Source organism: Pyxicephalus adspersus, chromosome W (assembly GCF_032062135.1).
Source record: "Pyxicephalus adspersus chromosome W, UCB_Pads_2.0, whole genome shotgun sequence".
NCBI lineage: Eukaryota > Metazoa > Chordata > Amphibia > Anura > Pyxicephalidae > Pyxicephalus > Pyxicephalus adspersus.
The window spans coordinates 5243445-5262939 of record NC_092870.1 but is presented as its reverse complement, the minus strand read 5'-3'; the positions used below and the strand labels follow the sequence as shown (position 1 = coordinate 5262939).

The following is a 19495-nucleotide window of genomic DNA, read 5'->3' as shown; positions in this document are numbered from 1 at the left end:
TGAATACCCATAAGGTGAAACATGGGAAATTAAAATAATAAGTATAGTAATAGTGTTCCATCGCTGTGGACCTTTTATTTGGTTGGGGTTACTTCAGTCACATAAATGACCTGAAGCAAACTACATACAAGTCATTGTCCCACCTTTTAACATTATAGCATACATAGTCCCAACCTTTAAGAAACAAAATACAGTACTAAATGGGGAGCTTAACTTTGACTTCAACTCAACCCAAAGCAAAAATGCAACCAAATCTTTTTCCAGACTTCAAAACACCTAACTCTTAACTTCAACTTACCCTTCACCTAACCTTACCTGACTTTACAAATTGCCACTGCACCTAATACACAACCTCTTCCTAACCCTGAGCCACTAAATACCCCTATACCGAACACCAACCTTTCAACTAACTACTACACCTCATCATTACTTCCAAATATTTCCTAAACCTTCCCCTAAAACTCAGTCTTACTCAGAGCTAACCACACACATCAACCCAACCCCGGCCCAAAACCTAATCCCTCGTGTGATACAAATGTGAAATGGTTGAACCATACGAGTGAGAGTTATATAATGGTGATTAAGAGAGAAGGTTGTTTTCACCAAAGGTGGTAACCCAAAAACTTTAAGAAGGAATGGTTTCCCATGTACCCAGCCTAGGAATTATAATTAGAAGGTGCGTTTTTAGGGATAGAGAAAAGACAGGCTTTTTCAGGGCACAGAGTGTTTTTCATAAAACAAACTTTATTTCATTTGAAAATATTCTAAAACTAGACAGAGAAGACCTATGCTAGTCCTAGTGCTAACATAGGAAAACTAAGCTAGGTAACAGGTAAGCGTACAGTACAAGTAGTTTTGGTCCTGTTCAGACAGTAATAGTTTTGTTTCCCACCCGACACGTTTTGCCTAATAAGGTTTCCTCTGGGGTTTGTTGGGGAGACCTTTTGAGTTGTGGTTAGTAAGAGAGGTCAGATATCAAATATTTGTAACAGTATAATGGTCTTAGAGTAATCAGATCGCTTCTAATAAAGCTTACTTGGTAGTATTGCTGAAATCTTTTCTGTGGAGGCCAGTTGTCCTCATACTACTTGAAATGACGTGAAATGATTCAGTTATAAAAGCCGTAGTGCTTAGGAAAAGCAACTAGGGATGGGAAGAGGGGGGGAAAGGGGATATACAGAGGAAGTATAATGTTTAATGTAGGTTTGTTTTGAGATAATAGCAATAGTATTTGGTAGTATATATTGTGGGATATTCAACTTACAGTAGGGAAACTTACAAAGGGAAAAAAAACACATTTAAGCGTTGTGTAGTAACTTATGTGTCAAAACAATGCAGGTTGAACAAAAAAAAAGGAAAAACATTTATATATTAGTCAATTGGTTACTTACACAAACATTTTTGATGCTTAAAAACAAAGGTAAGGAGTATCAAGGAAATATCCACATTGGAGTTCTCCCTGGATCCCTTTTTGGAGTAGAAGATTGATAAGGGTTAGATAGGTGATAATAAGGTATAGAGTCACGTGTCAGTGTATTTTTTGTACTTACTTGAGATAATCACTTGGAGTGAGTGATAAGATACTTTAATGAGGGAGTCGCTTTAGGTAATGTGTTCATAAGATATTAGATATGTATGTGCATCGTAGTATCTGTTCATGATATAATAGGTGTGAGTTAGATAATGGTATAAATATATAATATTTTATAGGGGTAACAAGAAAATATAATGGATTGTCTTACTTAATAATGGTTGAGTGGAGGGTTAATCCTTTACTGATAAGTGCTGTGCCTCTAGAGCATAGGCAGCAAAATGTCTAAAAAGGGAAGGTTTAAGTACATTATTATATAATGCTCCCTCTATAACAAGAAAGAGAGGAAAAGAAGAAGTACTTATGGTGGTAGGTTAAAGTAGGTGTTATTCCCCTGTCTAGGACAACGCCTAAACAGAGAGAGACTTCTTAGATAAATCAGTAATCAATATGGACTACAAACACATATGCAAGCATTCTCCCAGAAGGGAATGCTTAGGTAATTCATTAACAATGTGGGCTAGAAATAAACATGAGAAAATGTAAGGACAGCATAGTAGGCTACTTGCGACACAGAAAAACTTTAAACTTTAACTTTAATGACCACCATCAAGATGTTAGTAAGATCCTAAAAAAGCACTGGTACATTTTGAGAAGTGATCCATCCACCTCAAAGTTCTTAAGCAAACACCCCAGTATTACCTATCGGAAATCATCATCCCTTAAAAAACAAATAGTACATAGTCATTATTCAGAACCCATTTTAGACAAAGAAAAAAACCCTGGTACCCACAGGTGTGGAAAATGCGTTCAATGTGCATGGTTAAATGAACAAATTTCCTTTAATCTCCCCTAACATCAGATCAGATACATACACTCAGACAATGCCCCTGATTCATCAAGCAAAATCGGATTATCGGTCGCGCATTCGTATTAGCGATCCGGAATCGTGCGCGATCGCGCTATTCAACAAATCCGGCTGGCAGTGAGGAGGCGAGTGTACGCGCACGCTCGAGTCCGGACCGCGGTAATCCGCGATCGCCGGTCGCGCGTATTTTCGCGCTTCTAGCGATCGCGGATTTCAATGATGAATCAGGGGCAATATATCAACTGCTCATCCACTATCCATTATTTATATCATTTTTTGCATATGTGGAAAGTTCTATGTTGGTAGGACAAAGAGCACTGAGAAAACGTATCTATGAGCATTTATACCTAATCAACATTGGCAAAATGATTACGCCCATTAGTCATCATGTTGGCATAGTCCATAATTTTGACAATCACGCAATTTCCTTTTGAGTTCTGGAGAAAATATCCCCCAGTCTTAGGGGGGGGGAGGGGGGACATTGCCAATGCACTACTTAGGCTGGAAACAAAATGGGTCCATATTTTGAATGCCACAAACCCTCCTGATTTAAATGAAATGATTTCTTTCAAACCATTTATTTAATTTGATTTATAATCATTGTAGCTATTCATAAAGTACACTAATACATGACATATTACTTATATCAACATCCCAACCTCCTTGTATGCGGTTCATGCCCTAAGAGCGATGGTAGGATCGTCGGAAATTTCGGCGATCAAAGGACGGAATTATCCCGCTATAGTCTTTCCACTCCCTCGTTAGGAATATACTCCCCTCGTTGGTCTAGGTCGCTGAGCCCACCTGCTTGGGAAGGGACCCCTTAGGGGGCTTTCTTCCCTATCTTTTAGGTGGGTGAAGGCATAGAGACAGGTTTCATACATATTGTACATACCTTAGGAACCCCTAATTTGAAAACTTTATGGTTTGGTTTTATAGACTAATCTGATAGCAGATGACATGTCCATGTAAATTGGATAACTATATATGCCTTTGTATAATCATTTATGTTTTTGTTGTATATTCCACGTTTACCTTTTTTTATTTCACGGACATCATTTGTCAATTTTTGTAAACAATAACTTTTGTAACTTTAAAGGTTACCTTACATTATTATACCTATGTTTACACCTCTAAATATAAGTAATAATAATTCATAATTAGTACATTATAATATACGTCTCTATTTTTACTCCAAATTAGTGTATTAACCAATGTTATAATGTGTATATGTGAATATCACCAATTCTTTCTGGAACACTGCGGGAATACTTCCCTCTACCTCCTTTTCACTCCTTTTCTTTGTGTGTCTCTCCCTTTCCCCGTTTTCCCCTAGTTGTCTATATAAAGTCCCTTCTTACCTAATTATACGTATTTTCATGCCCTACTAATACATCAAAAGTGAAAACAGCCCAGATATGTTAATAGAAAATCATTCTTTAATTAGATTCATTTGAAGAGGAAAGTCTTAAGCTACGTACACACTTCCAATAATTATCGTTGGTAAACGAACGACGAACGATCCTGCACGATATCTTTGAACGATCGTATGGCACCGATCCTGTACATACAGATAACAACACAATCGTTCAAAGATATTGTACACACAATAGATGCGATCGTTTGAACGATACAGGAAGTGACGTGCACCAGAGGAAGTGAATACTGTGTACGAACAATCGGGTCAAACGAACGACATTCACCACACTGTTCCTTTGTCCCTCTGTGCAATGAATAATCCGCAGACTTTACCTTCCACAGACAGGGATGGGACCTGTATGCCTCAATGAACTCACGCATGAAGTCAGGATTATTAAATGCATCATAGGTCATGATCTGTGAAAAACATTAAAATATAAAATATAACAAAACTATAAACATATAACTTATAAAAACATAAAAATATGCAGCATCACCTACCTCAATTGGTAGTTGGTCGGTCGAATTGTCGGGCGAATATTCGTACGAACGAACGCACGTTCCGGACTTGGCACCTAGCACTTCTGATTTCCCACAGCACTTTGCAAATCCAGCCACTTCCTGTTAAATTGTTTCCTGTCATGTGAGAGGATGTCACAACAAAGAGCCAGCCCAGCCACCCGTGCCACACCAATGGCAAGAGAGGAGATGGAGGTTTTGGTGGATGTCCTGGAGAGGTGGGATTATGATGGTCGGAGGGCTCATTACAAATCCCAGAATGCAAGGAAAAATCAGATTTTAGAGAAGGTGCAGCGGAAAATACATTAAAAGTTTGGTGTCGAGCGATCCAAGGACCAGTTAAGAAAAAGGTGGTCTGATTTGAAAAACCGAGAGAGGGACGTATTGGATTCGTTAAGGCATCGTATCGCCAAAAAACTTAAGTATAAATTTTGTCAGTTTGTAAAAGTTTAGTTTTGGAAACGTATTCTTTTCAGGTAATGTAATATTTTGGGAAACTATTTTTAATTTATTTGTATTTGTTTAAAAAAAATTTTAATTATTAGTAAATTTTTTTATTATTGTATGTTGTTTTTAATTTTTTTAATGAAAATTTGTTCTGTATTTGTTTTTATGCATTAAGACGCCGTGCTCGGGAGGTAAAGGAGCAGCCGCAGGTGCGTCCGGAGGAACAGGTAGAGGTGGAAGGTAGGATATTGTTATATATTTAATAAGAAAAAATGTATTATTTTACAAATATTAAAAATACATTATTTTTAAATATAGTTCAAATATGGTTTTGATTTTATTTTTATGCAGAGTTGATTCTGGGTTCCCCTGACCAGGCTGGGCGTCCGGAGGAGCAGCTAGAGGTGAAAGGTAGGATATTGTTATATATTTAATAAGAAAAAATGTATTATTTTAAAAATCTCAAACATACATTATTTTTCAATAGAAAAATAGGAGGAGGAGGTAGTGGAATTTGTGGTGGAAATTGACCCAGGTATGTACCAAAATTTTAGAGAGGTAGTTTGCATATAATTGTGTGTAATTTAACTTTTTATTTTTGTTTACTCTTAAAGTTTCAGAGGGAGAACGAGAAAGTCCTGAGACAGGCACGTCAGGACAGATGGCGAGAAGTGTGGGTAAGCGTTCATATATTGTTCATGCAAAAATGTCTCATATCCATGTGTCGTCTGTGTTTTTATTTCTACACAGATGTTGTTTCCCAAAAAAAAGAATTGATGGCCAAACTCGAGGCCATGGACCAAAAATGGAAGGCCGTGGCCAAGATAGTACGTGATGCAAGGAGGGACCTGCATGCGCTTAAAAAAGAGCTAAACAAAAGATTTTAGGACCTTTTATATTATTATTTCTTTTTTTATTATAGTTTTTATATTTTTTTTAGTAAAAATATTTTTTAAAAAAAAATTGTGTGTGTGTCATTTATTTATACTTGACTGGCAGGTAAGTTTTAAATTTGAACTAAACAGGGTGTAGAACTGCGCTGGAACAAACAGGATGAAGTACTGCGCTGGAACAGGGTGTAGAATTGCGCTGGAACAAACAGGATAAAGTACTGCGCTGGAACAAACAGGATGAAGTACTGCGCTGGAACAGGGTGTAGAACTGCGCTGGAACAAACAGGATAAAGTACTGCGCTGGAACAAACAGGATGAAGTACTGCGCTGGAACAAACAGGATGAAGTACTACGCTGGAAACTGACCAATTTACTATTACCAATAAAGGGGACCTGTCATATGAATGATAAAGAATAATGACAAGTCATATTTATTATTGATATGACAAGTCCTCTATATATATATATAGAGAGAGAGAGAGAGAGAGAGAGAGAGAGAGAGAGAGACAGACACACACAGATAAACACAATACAGGCTGTATAGAACGTTCGTTCATCGCACATGCTCGGAACATGCACGATCACTGAACGACCGTACACACGATAGATGGTGAACGATCGTCGTCCAATCGGATCCGCAGCGCCGGTCATTCATTTCCAACGACTATCCTCGTTCGTCGGCGTCGTTGGTCACTTTTTTTAAGAACGATTTTTGGTCAACCAGTCGTTCGTCGTTAATTTCCAATGATAATTATTGGACGTGTGTACGCAGCTTTAGCCTCCTCTTCCTATACTGATTTCCCGTCTTTCAGTTCTCCCTTTCATTGATATTTTCTCACTCCAGAGATGCTTACCCTGCCTCCGCTCCCTCCCTCTCTCTACCCTCTGTGAAGGGCGGAAGCTGCTCAGGCCTTTTGCCCATATCTAAATACTGAGCATGTGCGATGTGGAAAAACACGCCCACTTTAATGCCCATTAAGCAGCATTGGTCTTATAAGCTGAGCCCAGCTGCAGTGTCAGTCCTTTGCCTGGACGACCACAGCGGGCTCACTACTCCTACTGTGTTTCCCCGATTTTAGGACATCCCCATTAAGTAAGCCACCCCCGATTTTTAAAAAAATAAAATAAGACACTCACCCGTTTATAAGACAGCTCCGGAAAAATAAGACACCCCCTGAAAATAAGACCCAGGGCATATTTTGGCATTTCAAAAAATATAAGAGAGTGCCTTATAATCGGGGAAACAGGGTATATTCCTTGGACATATAAAAAAGTAAGCTAGATCTGGCAAATCTGCTTAGAGGCATTTTTCTATCCACATGATGTTGCATCATTGTTTTGATATTACTGTGTACTTACATATTTATAGCCTCCCTATTTGGAGTACATGTCCTCTCAACTGAAGCCAAATTCAAATACTGGAATCGGAACACATTCCCTATATCAGTTGATCCAGGTTAGGTTTCATCCTTTCATTTTGTCTTCCTCTATCAATGTATAACTTATCCAGGTGCACCATCTAGTGGACATTTCTGAATTGGCAGTTTAATAACTATTTGAAAAAGTCTCTATTTATAATTAAACTATATCTTGGATGATTACTTATTTACAGACCTCCACTGATATTCATTGTGAAATTCTACCCTTCTTGAACCCTTTCTATAAGGAATTTTTTCTTCAACAACCGTGTAACAAGAATTGATGAAGTTTTACCTACTTTTTTTACCAAAATTCCAATTACATTATAAATAGGTTATCTACCTTGTCATTGTTAGAATGAATCTTTCCATGATACATGAGTCAGTGACCCCCCCCCCCCCCAACAATTATCGCTGTCTGAACCCATAAAAGTAAGCATGATGAAACAAAGCTTTATTATCCTTCTTTGGTAATGGGTATAAATTTTGTCTCACACCTAAATTTTGTAGAGCACAATATGTCTTTATTTGGGTCTACACCCAACTATTGATATACATATATTGCTTTAATTCTTGATTAGGGCATACTATCAACACTGTAATGTAAGTACAATTTGCTTTACTATTATAGCACCTTTTAAAAGCTACAAAAGTTGCTGTATGGATTTATGCATATATAATACCTTGTATTTCTTGAACATATATATTCTTTATGCTTGTCTTGTAAACAACTATACTTACACAAGCTATCACTTTAGGGTCTCTATCCCCTGAAGAAGTCCACATGGGCGAAACCTGGTCGGAAAAGACCCAACTTCTCTGTCCCTTTGATTCTTGATACACGTTTGTAAATACTTTGTTGAAGGATACAGTGTAATAACCTCTGTTACTCCTTTTATAATATTTAATAAAAGTGATTTTTTTAATTTCATACAATACCTAAAAGTGTTTCTGTGCCGCAAGTAGCCTACTGTTCTGTCCTTACATTTTCTCATAAGTTGTCCCTACTCGGACATTAAGGGCTTAGGCACATTAACCAGATTGAGTGGTTTATATCAACTTACATCATTATTAGGAGGTTGACGACACACATTTGCTCCCAATCTAATAGATATAAACCTATTTATCCTTATAAAAGTAACTTACTTTATCGTTGGTGGTATTGTATTGTTTATTGATTGATCAATGATTCATGAGCTGTGGTCACTAGGTCCATGCACACTATTGTAATAATTGAGTGATAAATGATACATAGGATGTCGTCACTAGAACCAAGGACATTATTGTATTGTTTATTGATTGATTAATGATTTATGAGCTGTGGCTGCTTGGTCCACGAACACTATTGTGTTGTTATTTAAAGATTGAGTCATGAGCTGTGGTAGCTAGGACCATGGACACTATTGTTTTATTAATTGTTTATTAATTGCTGAATGATTCATGAGATGTGGTCACTAGGTCCACGGACACTACTGTAATAATTGAGTGATAAATGATACATAAGCTCTGGTCGCTAGAACCACAGACATTATTGTATTGTTATTGATTAATTCATGAGATGTGCTTGGTAGGACTGCAGACACTAGTGTAATGTTTATTGATTGACTACAATTCATGAGCCTTGGTTGCTAGGGCCACGGACACTATTGTAATGTTTATTGATTGATTAGGATTCATGAGTCGTAGTTGCTAGGACCATGGACACTATTGTGTTGTTGTTACTTAATCAATAAACAATCTATGCTTCCCGAGCCCTGGTCGTTAGGACCATAGACACTATTGTATTGAGCGATTGTTTATTGATTGATAGGTGAAAGATGTATTTATACAATTTTGATTCCTACATAATTGTAGAATACATACATCAAATCATATCCCAGCTTTTGTTGTCAAATCACAAGGTTGGGATATAAGTGCTATTCTAATAAGTAGAAAAATTAAATGACCTTATTTGGTCGCATCCGTCCCGACACATTTCGCCATGGTTTGGCTTCCTTAGGGATATATTAATATACGGACTGTACAGTCTGTATGTACATTTAAAAACAACATTGATACAGATTATTAAATAAATGTTCACAGGAACAACAATCTAACGTACAGATAGTACACTACAGTTTACAGGTCTTGTCATAAACATATATAAACATAAATTTGCTAATGTAAGGATAGCATATGTGCAAAAACATACGTAATATCAATTCTTAATATCAAAGGAGATATTACTGCTCAATGTAATCTCGCATAATATAAAGGGAGGTTTACTTAGGTGAGATTGTTACTTGTCACAGTCTAAATAATATAACGTGATAGTGCGCATAAAAAGCAGTATTGATTGGTGTAAATTCAGCTGTAGGTATTACTGGATTTGAGGTGAATCCAAAGGGCTGTTCATATGGGGGGACAGAGAGAACGGCTGCCTGCAGGCTAATTTGGTGCCTCCAGAGGAGCCGTGGTGGCGCTTTGTCCCCCGCAAGCTCTGGCTTCTGTCAAACGGACTTCCGTGTTGATGGATGGTTTGTGAGACTGAGTGATTGAAGTCAGAGCATGCAAATTACAATGGTCAGTAACAATGAAAGTGGAACAATGACAAAGTAATAATTCAGAATATATATACATAGTGAATTCATGGTATATAGATGATTAACCGCAGTACAATTTTACATATTTTATAATAAATTAAGGATGTCCAGTATCATCAATCGCAAATACAACTTATGTTCCATATTTATTGCGGAGAGATAAGTATTGGATACCCAAGGGGATTGAATATGTGTGGTTGCCAAGCCTAATTATTTGCATTCAAGTGATTAGAGAAGGGAGAGGAAAGAAAGGGCTTTTTTATGGCAACACTTTGGATTCAAGCGTGCTTTAATGTATTCTTTTTTAGTGTCCTGTGCTATACATAATCCTGCTTAGAAACTTGCTTAGAACATAAATTTCAACATCAATTTTACAGTGTTCTCTAGGTCTTATACATTTGTCTTTGTCCGAACACTTTTCGCCAACTGGCTTCTTCTCGGGAATGGTTTGAGACTTATATTGAACAATATAATAAAAGATTCAAGAGAACCAGTCATACAATGTGATCCAAGTAAAACATATTCAACTATTTACCAAGGTGAATAGGTAGTAAATCAAGCCAAATGATTCAACACGAGGGGGTGCTGAGAAGTTCCTGGCTTTGCCCAGAAAGAAGAGAGACAGAGTTGTGAAAGAACACATTTATTCAACATATTCCCCCCTGAGACTGATGCACTTGGTACAGTGTAGTTGGAAATAGAAAACCCGTTCAAATAAAAGTCCTTTGGTCGGTCCGAAAACCAGCTCTCAGCAGCATCTTTGACGTCAGAAATGTCCTCAAAACATTGCCCCTTCAGGTGTTTCTTCAAATTCGAGAACAGATAATAATCATAACATAATACTGTCCGGTGATACTAGAGCCCTGAGGTAGGCAGTCCACCAACAGAATACCGTCTTTGTCCCAGAAAACAGACGCCATGACTTTTTTGGCCGATTTCTGGGTTTGGAACTTCTTCCGCCGAGGGGACCCGCTGTGGTGCCATTCCTTTGACTGTTCCTTGGTTTCATCCTCAGTCACTAGCCTAGCCAAAAAGTCATGTGCAGTTTCAAAATGGGCCAAAATGGTTTCAACTCGTTCCTTCTTCTGATCAGTGTTCAAACATTTCAGCACCCACTTTGCTGAAAGCTTGTGCATGTCTAGGATAGTGGTGATAACAAACCCAACACCCGTGAGATGTCAAGTATCTGGGCTATCTTTTTTGCGGATATCCTCAAAAATCAGCTCGTGGACAGCATCTTCAACAGTGAAATGCCCAGTCTTGAAATGAGATATCCAGGTTTTGACAGTGCTGTAGGAAAACACTTCTCCAGTGTTTGTGACATCTCAGTGTGAATGTCCTTGCTGATTTTCCCTGGAGAAACAAAAACTTCATGACGGTCCGTTAACTCCAAGACATGAAACTTGCTTGTGCCTCTGCCATTACAGCTTCTCACTAAAAGAAAAAAACAGTTTTAGGAATCGCACAGACCTGATATTTGCAGAGTTACATACTAAGATATTAGGCTGTCATAAGTCCCCACACTCATTTTCATTTTTCTATTTCATTTGAAAGGGGGCATATATTCATTTGGTAAGGTACAAGGGTTCAAAGTTTTAGGTGGTATCAATGGTACTGAAAAGAAGTTTAAACTGTACTTACTATTATGATGTAAATGGAACCAAGATTGGATGTTCAAGAGTTTATGATCATCTACAAAGAAAGTCAGTGTTTAAAGATAGTAATCCATCTATAGGAAGAGGTTCATTTAATAATAGGTCTTGTAAGAAATGGTTAAAAAACTTACCAGGTTTAGAGTTTTCTGTGTAGAAGCACATAGATTACTGGCTTGTGGCCAGAAAGGGAGCTAGTCTGCTCTCCTCTCTGTATTTAAATAAATAAACTGGCGTGCTAATTGGTGTCTGTTGACATTTGAACTGCTCATGGGCGAGAATTTGTGTAGTAAGGGTACTGAGGCTTAAGTCCATTACGGACTTCCGCCCTTTCTATCTTTGTATTTCTGTGCATATGCAATGTATTCTTGAAACTAGATTCCCTGTGCTTCCTCCCTTAAGTGTTTTTTTCCTCTCCGAGGATCTGGGAGGAGTTTGGCTTGGAAGTGATGTCGCATAGAGGGAGAAATTTCAAAAGAGATACAATAATTCCATTTTTGTATAGATAATGGAATACATAATTTCATTAAAGCACGCTTGAATCCAAAGTGTTGCCATAAAAGAGCCCTTTCTTTCCTTCCCTTTCTCTAATCACTTGAATGCAAGTAATGAGGCTTGGCAACCACACAAACTTGAACCCCTTGGGTATCGAATACTCACCTCTCCGCAATAAATATGTAACTAAGTATGTGCGATTGAGGATACTGGACATCCTTCATTTATTATAAAATAAGTAAAATTGTACTGCAGTTAATATTCATCTATATACCATGAATTCACATGTATTACTTTATTGTCATTGTTCCACTTTCATGGTTACTGCCCATTGGAATTTGCATGCTCTGGCTTCAATCACACTCACAAACCATCCGGCCATCAACATGGAAGTCCCTCTGAGAGAAGTCGGAGCTTGCGGGGGACAAAGCGCCACTAATTAGTGGCCCCACGGCTCATCTAGAGGCACCAAATTAGCCTGCACGCAGCCGTTCTCTCTGTCCCCCCGTATGATCAGCCCTTTGGGCAGATCACCTCCTGAACACAAATGGAGCTGATATAGATGAATGGCTCCCTCCATGAACAGGTTAGGAGTTCCTGCTACGTCAAAGGGATTCCCTCTCCTTCAGGTGATTGCAGGACCCAGCAATCTCAGGACACCGGAAACCACACCGTATAAGGCGGGCTCCGTCAGTTACACAGCCCTTGAGGCTGTATTTGGCTGCATCTCTCACAGCAGCTTTTACTCTGGGCAAGGACTTCCAATTGGTGTGTACCTAACACAAAGAACTTCTTTGGTTCACTGTACTTTTTTATCAGTTTTATCAGTTTTTACCTTATTCTATCAAAAAATGTTTAGACCCTTGTTACAAATTGATACTTTTATTATACTTATCAGATTACTGGGAGGCATGTTTCCAACCTCACCAAGGCATAGATGAATGCTAATGTTCAACCTTCTATATGTTTTACTATTTACCTAATCTTAACCCAATACCTTAAGCTCCTTATAACCCAGCAGAGATGGTATGTACATAATATAAATGAAATAAAATAGAAACAATAGGAAATCAGGAAATAAGGATAGCATTGGGATATATAAAGAAACGGACAAAAATATTATATTGTTGTTAACCCTGCCCTCACTTGGCCATAAATCAGAGCCTGAGCTCTGAATAGGCAAGTTCTGGGCAGCCAAAAGTGGATGCCCAAACAGGGGATAAGGGGGTCCTCTGGAACCCCAAGAGATTGGGTTCTGGTTGACCAAATCACCCTCAAAAGGGGGGCGCTCCTGTCTACCGTAAGATAGCTGACAGCGCGGGGTGTGCTGAATATCTATTGGAAAGGTGGTGTAGAAAAGGGCTATAAAGAACCTTGCAAAAAGTTTCGGCAATCATTACACATCAAACTAGTATAACATAAAACACATTTAAATATTATTGATAACATTGAAAAATAATACTTCAGTATTTTAGTTTTCAGCCATTGTTATAAAATGTGTATCCAAGACAATAAGACACAAAACAAGTTAATTGAATTATTATACATTCTGGTATAACAAGTGATCATGAATAGTTGATTAATGGTGTGTGATAACTCTAGTGTAATTAAGTTGATAGAAAAGGTTTGAAGGAGAGTACATCATTCAATCCCGGTGGAGTAGTAGCATTTATTACAAAGATCCATTTTGTTTCTAAATGGAGTAGAATATTATCTGTGTCCCCACCTCTCGAGTTAGGTGATACTTGTTCCAATGCATAAAAGGAAATGTTTTTAGGATCAAAGTTGTGGCATGTACCCACGTGGTGACTAATAGGAGTCATCATTTTTCCTGTTTTAGATGTGTTCATATATCCTTTTTCGGAATGTTCTCTTCGTTTTTTTCCTATGTAGAATCGGCCGCAGATACAGGAGATCAGATAGATCACACCTGTGGAGGAGCAGTCAATACGTTGCCCCTGATTCATCAATAAAATCCGCGCTCGCTGGAAGCGCGAAAGTACGCGCGGCCATCGATCGCGGTTTACCGCGGTCCGGACTCGAGTGTGCGCGTACACTCGCCTCAGTGCCAGCCGGATTCCTGCCTTCACAATAGGGAGCGCGAATCTGCCAATTAAGGCGATTAGATTTCAGCTGCGCGATTAAGGAGGATCTGTTAAGCACTTGGACATGTCATTATCATTGATTAATATGATCCTTTAGATAGGTACACCAGTAAACAGATCTTTTAATAGTTAAAAAAAATAAAATAAAGCTGAGTTGGGGAGGATTTCATGTAAAAAGTATTTTCCATATATATATATATTTGTGTATATTGCTATATATATATATGATAAATAATATATATATTTATAGTTATTGTGGCACATGAATATATATATATGTCATCAGCACAATTCCTTCTAATTCGCAAATACTGGCTTAGGGCAATGCTTCTTTTTAATGGTATAGGATGCGCGCTTGATGAATGTAAGATGGTGTTCCCAGCAGTTTCTTTCCTAAAGAGAGCTATGCTGATTTGGCCTCATTGTAATAATCTTACATATGTATCTAGAAACAGTACTTCATGCTGGCCATATTGCATGGTAAAGGTAAGATTGAAAGTGTTATCTTGAATTTTCGATAAATATTCCTTGAGGGAGGATTCAGTACCGGTCCAGATGATGATGACATCATCTATATAGCTTTTCCAACAGTATATGTACGTTTATATTGAGTCCCAATTGCCCAGATATACGTTGGCATATCAGGGGACACATCGTGTGCCCATGGCAACTCTCTGGATTTGAAGGAAATGTTGGTTGTTGAAGGTAAATACGTTTCTCGTCAAGATGTATTGTAGTAATGACACTCTGGCCCTCATTTATGAAAGCTCTCCAAGGCTGGAGAGAATACACTTTCATTAGTGAAGCTGGGTGATCCAGCAAACCTGGAATGGATCTTGTCCAGGATTCAAAATGTTTGCTAGCAAATAGCAAATGATTTTTAAAAATCCATTCCATGTTTTCTGGATCACCCAGGTTCACTTCTGAAACTGTATTCTCTCCAGCCTTGGGGAGCTTTCATAAATCAGGCCCTATGAATAGAGTCAGGTGGGAAACAAGTTCTTTGCTGTAAAACAAAATTCATGCATTATACAACGAATATTTTATGACTATAAGATCAGTGTATCTGTGTTAGCCTTGGGCTAGCATAGGAGACCTCTGTCCAGTTTTTAGAATGTACAATTTAAAAATAATTTAGTTCTTAAGAAAAAATCTTGCCACACAAAAGCCTGTCTTTTTCTCTCTCTCACAAACTGCCTTCATAGATTTCTCCCAAGCTGGGCAATTTTGAGTTAACTCCCTTTCAATATTGGGTGTTGAGGATGAACGTATTTCCCTCTTGAAGGAACAGAGACTCCTTGCTATAGATGTAGTTTTTACAGACACATGTGTGAGAACAATCAAAGGTGGTTTTTGTTCTAATTTATTCCAAAAACATGGAGGTATTTATACAATGTAAAGTAGGAGGGACAGAAGTGATATGTGACTTTTCAGGAATCCTGAGTAAAATAATTTATGACCCTGATATCTTCACAATACCCCAGGTGACCGTCCTTTGATCTTTAATACACTTTGGACACATGAAAGGGACACAAGATACAGGATGTACAGAATGTTCACACCCCCCACAATGCAGATTTCCTGATATATCTCTCATAGATACTTCTGTTAAGGTGTAAATTAGGCAGAGTAAGAAAAAGTCGTTGAACATCGTGTAGAACCATGGTCAATGGGTCACAAGCCTGAACCCAAAGATCCCCTGGGGCAATGTGTGCAGATGTAATAGTCCTTTTGTTGGTATGAGGACTTGTGTATTATGCATTTATGATTTTATATAAGAAGGAATCATAAAAATCCACATCATGGGTCACTCTCCCTGGTGAAATATACTATTTCACTTTTATCATCACTAACAAAATCTCCTTTGATATTACCTATGTTTTTGCACATATGCGATTACTACATTAGCAAATACATGTTTATGACAAGATAACCTGTAAATGGTAGTGCATGTTAGATTGTTGTTCCTGTGAATGTTTATTTAATAATCTGTATCAATGTTATTTTTGAATCTACATACAGACCGTACAGTTTGTATATTATACCCCAAAAGAAGCCAAACCGTGGCAAAATGCGTATGCAACCGGGATGTATGCAACCAAATACGGTCATTTAATTTTTCTAAATATTGGAATACGGTTGTATAGCAGCTATATCCCAACCTTGTGATTTGACAACAAGAGCTGGGATATGATTTGATGTATGTATGCTACAATTATGTATTTTGAATCAAAATTGTATAAATACATCATTCACCTATTTTTGAGCCTAAAACCTTTCTTTCATCCCTTCATAAATTCATACGTTTTAGCTACAAAGAGATGGCTTGGATATAAATAGTAGATGGCCAAGAAATATTCTACACATTCACTGATTCCTGAGCTTAGGCCGAACGATGCATTTTTATTAGTATGGCTTAAGGGCCCCCCACCATTCAGGGAGGAAGTAGCAAAATCAGCTTGTGTAATTAGAGGTGAAGACTGGGAGGCAATTGTGGCATTAAAAAAATAAACTTGCTGCAGTTGCAGTCACTTTGTTGTGAACCAAAGTGCAGCCATATTGGTAGGTTTGCATTTTGCAAAAGACTAATGTGAAAAGAGAGAGTAGACAGTACCAACTGTTGTTCATAGCAACCTACACTCTTATTTACAAATTCTTTCCAAACCTAATAAAAACAAACAATCATAAATGGTGTAACAATGAAGAAAATGTAAAAAAAAAAGCCTTTTACCAGCATCTGAACATTTAGCCTGATCCCTAAAATGAACACTTACAATCACCCCAAAACTTAGCTTTACCCCTAAAATGAACCTACAAGGTTTTATCTTACTGTAACATTTACCCTAAGCACATCATTTAATTGTAACCTTTGTCAGAAAGATCCATGTTTAGGCACTTATTACACTAGGAAACACATTTTTTTGTTGAGTTAGATCTTACGCTTGTCTTTTACTAATCTTTGGGTGGTGAATCCAGAAATGACCCCAATTTTTACGATACAGGGTATCCTCCATTTTTGTCAAAAATCTTACAAATTTTACATACAATGAAAAACATAATGAAATAATAACTTGAATATACTATTTAAATTTCTTTTGTTCATACAAATGATTTATTGTTACTCTGACTTTAATTCGTAGAAAATTAATCGGTTAAGGTAAAAATTTAAAAAAATGTAAACAAGTAAGCGGTTAAGGTAAAATTTTTACACTTATAGCTTTTCCTGGAGTGTTCTGTGTTAGGACAATCCCGCCGGATGCTCCCAACAATAGTCAGCCATCATATGTACATCCCATCTACCCCGATACCATCCTTCCATGACCTTCAAATCTTGGTGGAATCGTTCACCCTGCTCATCACTGACTTCACCAAGGTTTTCCGGGAAATTAGAAAGATGGCTATGCAGAAAATGCATCTTGATGCTCATATTGCAACCAAGCATTTTGTAGCTCTCCAAGAGTTTCTGGACAATTTCTGTGTAAATATTTGCTTGTGTGTTTCCAAGAAAGTCCTTGACAATGGCTTTGAATAATAACCAAGCATTCTTTTCAACTTCTGACATTATCCTGATGAACTGTTCATCTTTGATGAGCTGCCGAATCTGTGGACCATCAAACACACCGGCCTTTATGACTCAAATGACAGGCTAGGAAATGCCAAAATGAAGTACTTGAAACAGTCTCCTTCAGTTGTCAAATCTTAAACAAACTGCTTTATCAGACCCAGTTTATTGTGCAGAGGCGGGAATATAATATTCTTTCTATCAACAAGTGGCTCATGTAGAATGTTTGGATCACCTGGTTTTAGGGCAGATCTTGGAGGCCAATTTCTTTCCTCCCAATGCCTCTCATGAGCTCTGCTGTCCCACATGCGCAGATAACAGGAATACTTGGTGTATCCACGTTGCTGACCAAGAAGGAAGCATACCATTTTAAGGTCAACACAGATGACCTAATTGTGTTGGTGATATTGCAAAAACTCAATGACTCTCTTTATCTCTGCATATTCTTCACTAAGAGAAATTGAATGGCCAATTGGGACCGACCCAAATATATTGCCATTGTGAAGGAGGACACACTTTAAGCTCCGCTTTGAGCTATTGATGAATAGTTGCAATTCAGTGGAGTTATAAATTGGAATTCCCAATTCCTCCATTAAACCAGGTATGTTATGGCAATACACAAAGCCACTGCCAGTTCTAAAGTACTGCAGAAATGCAATTTCTCTGGTTTGAAAGTACAATATCCTCATTCCTTTTTCAAGTAAGTTTTTCTAACGCAGTCTTGATGCTAGGAGCTCTGAAGCCTTCTTCGATAGTCCCAAATAACTCAACTAATGCTGATCAATCCCTTAAGAAGAGAGTCCTCTCCAATTTCAAACTCTTCATTATTGTGGTCACCTAGTTCATCACCATAATCATGTTCTTCAAGAGAGGGTAGTGTAATGAAAACCAGCACTGGGATTTCATCTGAATGAGCCACTGGGCGTATAGCGGATGGTAGACTAGGATACTTTTGTTACATTTTTTTTTCTTGTTATATCCTGAAGTTTTCACTATACAAAAGTCACAATCACTGAAATTATCTTCTGGCTTTTGCCAAACCATATGTATAGCAAATGGCATCTTATCACGTGTTCCCTTTGTCCACATCCGTAAACCCTCGACACACCGTTTGCACAACTTATGAGGGGCCCAAGACTTATCTTGATCACCAAGTTTAACTTTGAAATATGCCAAAAAGGCTTGCTTTACAAATGCTCATGTTCGCCCTTTGACTGGGAATGGGGAAACTGCAACAGATATAACAAAATGAATCAGGGTTGTTTAGGCACTTACAAAGAGAAACAGCAGAGCCAGACATGATCGGAAGGAAAGGAAAATATGTGTGTAAGTAGAAAAATAAATTTTGCTTATTCACTACGTAGAGCAGTGCAAGACCTCTGATTGCTGGATTGGAAGCCCAGAATTCGACCCTCCCACAATGCCTAGGGACCTCCCACATGATGCCTAGGGCCCTCCAATAACAGCAGGGATGCTGTTATTGGAGGGGTTTGTTGTGGCGGGCCATGTTTGTTGTGGCGGGCAGCTGATTGTCTGTCTGTCACTGCATGCCACACAGGCAGCCATTGGCCTATATAAGGCCAGGGCGTGCCTGCATTTACCACTTCTGACAGAGATTTGCTAGCATCACAACCTTTCTGTGCTGCTTGGCTTGCTTTCTTTGTCAAGTGAAAAAAAGTGCTTTACTTTGTTAGACTATGTCACACTCACACTATTAGTCAGAAAGATTGTTGAATTGTACTGTATTTGTGCAGTCCTGAAATCTACTGTTCTCAGATAGGTAGAGTGTTTCAGTGTTAGATAGATAGATAGATAAATAGATAGATAGATAGTCAGTCAGTGTGTTACATACACGCAGCCAGAGGCAGGGTCCCCTCGCTGACTGTGTGCACAGTAGCACACTTGTACTGAGAGACAGACACACAGACGCAGTGTATACTGCAGTATATAGTTTGTATACTGTGCTGCATATTACAAGCGTCACCACTGAAGGAAAGTGCTGCA

At 38.1% G+C, this 19495-nt stretch overlaps 1 protein-coding gene across 1 annotated transcript in view; it reads right to left on the bottom strand.

Annotated features, from left to right (window-relative positions):
• LOC140342911 (rho guanine nucleotide exchange factor 9) overlaps positions 1 to 19495 on the bottom strand; it is a 931826-nt gene that overhangs the window by 394522 nt on the left and 517809 nt on the right. The window lies entirely within an intron of this gene.